The following is a 3,615-nucleotide window of genomic DNA, read 5'->3' as shown; positions in this document are numbered from 1 at the left end:
TTGGAGTGGATCTGTCATTACTAACTGTCAGAATCACCTCTAAAAACCCGTGTGTGTGTCATTGGCTTTCTAATACATCAACGTTGGAGTGGATCTGTCATTACTAACTGTCAGAATCACCTCTAAAAACCCGTGTGTGTGTCATTGGCTTTCTAATACATCAACGTTGGAGTGGATCTGTCATTACTAACTGTCAGAATCAAGTCTAAAAACACGGGTGTGTCAGTGTGTTTGTAATATATCGAAGATGTAATGGTCTTGTCATTAGTAACTGTCCGAGTTATGTCTGAAAAACCGTGTGTGAGGTTTTAAGGGTTCAGTTGTTAGTAGCTTTCAGATTCATATCTAAGAAATAGTTTGTGTCATTGGGTTTGTAACACGCGTGTAACGTTTGTAACTGTCAGAGTCATGTCTAAAAGCCGGTATGTATGTTTCTAATACACTAAAGTATAGTGGTACTATTAATAGAAGCTTTCAGACTCATCTAAAAAAAATGGTTGCATCAGTGGGTTTATAAAACATCAAAGTTGTAATTTTTCTCTCATTAGTAACTCTCATATTCGTGTCTGAAAACCCATGTGTGTCAGTGGGTTTGTAATATACCTGTAACTGTCCTATCATTAGTAACTGTCAGAGTTCTGTCTAGAAAATTGTGTGTGTTGGCTTGTTTATAACACGCGGAATTCGTAATGGTTCTGCCATTAATAGCTGTCAGAATTATGTCTAAAAACTCTTTTGTGTGTCATTAGGTTGGTAACACTAGTAATTGTAATTTTCGGAGTAAATAAAACACGAAAGTTAATGGATACTTGCCAATGAGTTCTCGTGCTAATAAAAGAATAAATATATTTCCAAGTGATATTAAAATTACGCAATGTCATTCATGTACAACTAAAAACATATTATTAATTATGCATAAAACACTCAAAAGATATGAAAAACAAATTGTTGACAAATTACTCAAGAAGACATGATGGTAGAAACACTCAAGGAGACATAAAACGCCAACAAGTAAAATATGATATGAGAAGAAATTAATGGATAAAAACATTCAATAGCATATGAGACGGCCATGATTCATAAATCATCAACAATAAAATATGAGAAGGGTATTGCTGATAAAATAATCATGAATTCTTGAAACACGATGTAAAGAGAAAGTGTTGTAAAACAAGAAAATATGTGCTCATAAGACACTCGAGATGTGTGAAAGATATAATGAAGGAAACATTCAAGAAAATATTAGTCGAATATAGTGGATAACTATCAAGAACGTGTAAAAAGTAGGTTATGAATACACACAAAAAATTAATACTAATCAAATAACCAAAACATATGGGGAATAATAACGACAAAATATTCAGGGACCTTTTAAAACTATTGGAAAGCTATATGGGAAAATGTAGAAAAAACTAGCAGATAATAATTATACGATTGATGTGGATATAAATGCTGAGGAATTACGTTTAGACCTAGGAGAAGCAACAAAATACCAGAGGACACGAGATGAGTGACAGGAAGAATTGGGTAGCTATACCTAACCTTTAGGGTGTGGTCGACTCTGCCCTTCAGCGAATAGCCCCAGGTCCAGCCTACCCAGCTGGTAACACTTGGAAGGGCCCCGTACCAAAGTTACGGTGAAATCATTGATGAAACAAGATGGTGAATACTTTGGGCTGGCGGATACCTGACCTTACCAGTGAACGGCAGTTGAATCTTGCTCTAGTCAGTGGAGCACTGTAACCTGCAGAAGATCATGGCAAACAACTACAGTTCTTGTCTGGAATAATCATGGCAAAACATAAGATTGAAGACTTGGTAAACATCGTGAATGGGGTTTGAAGCAGAGTCCCCTCGCTCGATACGGGTGTCCATGAGGTTTTAAGCAGAGTCACCTCGCTCGGTACGGGTGTCCATGAGGTTTTAAGCAGAGTCACCTCGCTCAGTACGGGTGTCCATGGGGCCTCAAGCAGAATCACCTCGCTCTGTACGGGTGTCCACATACGATAGGTGACTTCGGAACTTCATCAAGATAATGTCGACAACAGGGGTGTCATCAGGATAGGAACATCAAACCTAAAAGGGACCAGATGACATTGTCATCGAGACGGTACAGGCTCTGGATGAATTTGGTATTGAAAAACTATCAAGAAGAGCAAACGAAATCTATAATACTGGAGAAATCCCTTTGGATCTCAGAAGGTCAATATTCAATGTATTACCAAAGAAGCCGGCAGCCATTTAATGCGAGCTACGCCGAATAATCAGTTTGGTGAGTCACATTATCAAAGTAATTCTTTTTATTAAATGGCGAGAGCTAAACGCAAAATAAGACTTGAAATTAGCAAAGAGCAGTTTATATTTTTTTCTAGAAAACACTAGAATAAAAAATGCAATATTTATATTAAGGATACTATGCTAACGAGCAATCAAATTACAGAAATATTTTTATTTATGTTTTATTGACTCGCAATCTAAGGGTCGCGGGTTCGAATCTCCGTCCCACCAAACATGCTCGTCCTTTCAACCGTGGGGGCAGTATAATGTGAATGTTAATCCCACTATTCTTTTGTAAAAGAGTAGCCCAAGAGTTGGCGGTGGGTGGCGATGACTAGTTGCCTTCCCTATTGTATTTCACTACTATATTAGGGAAGGCTAGAGCAGATAGCCCTCGTGTAGCTTTTCGCAAAATTCCAAGCACACCAATCTCTTTGAAATTTCGCAAAACTTAGATGTAGATGGTTAAGATACAAGAGTGGTCAGAAACTTCTACTAAGAACAAACAGCTGCAATGAGAATAAATGGTGAGTTCAGTACATATAGACAAGGCTGCGTTTTCTCACCAGAACTAGTTAATCTCTATAGGGAAAACAACCTCAGAGAAATAAGCAACAACAACGGCTACATAATAGGAGTCTATAATCTAAAGAATTTGAGATGATGCGGTGTTGATTGGTGGATTACAAAAGAATTTACAACAAATAGTTGCCAAATAAAAATAGCAAGCAACTATAATGAACTTTCAATTAATATTTAGAAATATGAACTTTGTATTGGAAATTAACTTATCAAACAGGTGGAGAAATACAAATAATAAAACTAGATGGAAGAAGTGATACAGAAAATATAATACGTATAAGTATGACAAAAACAGCTTTTCAAAAGTTAGGGAAAATATTTAAAAATCAAAGCAAAACCATGGCTACAAGAAAAGAATACTGCGATGTTATGTATATTCCATCCTTACATATGATAATGAGTGTTGTACCATCTCGCCTAGCATGGAAAAGCGACTTGAAGCCACAGAAATGAGGTTTTATAGAAGGATGCTTCATATTCCATATAACCAATGAGGAAGAACAGAGACGCAAAGGAAGCTGATTATAGCCATCAGAGAAAGACAAGTGAGTTTCCCAGGACACATAATGAGAAAGGAAAAACTCGAAAGTATGGTAATTACTAGAAAAAATAGAGGCTACAAACGTCGAGGAAGGCCAATGTTACACTACATTAGTAGCTTGTATGTTTGTTTCTAGTTAAACACAAAGCTACGCAATGGGTTGTCTGTGCTCTGCCCACCACGAGTATCAAAACCCAGTTTCTAGCGTTGTATGT

The sequence above is a fragment of the Limulus polyphemus genome, unplaced genomic scaffold (assembly GCF_000517525.1).
Source record: "Limulus polyphemus unplaced genomic scaffold, Limulus_polyphemus-2.1.2 Scaffold499, whole genome shotgun sequence".
Classification (NCBI taxonomy): Eukaryota; Metazoa; Arthropoda; class Merostomata; order Xiphosura; family Limulidae; genus Limulus; species Limulus polyphemus.
This window is presented reverse-complemented; position numbering follows the sequence as displayed.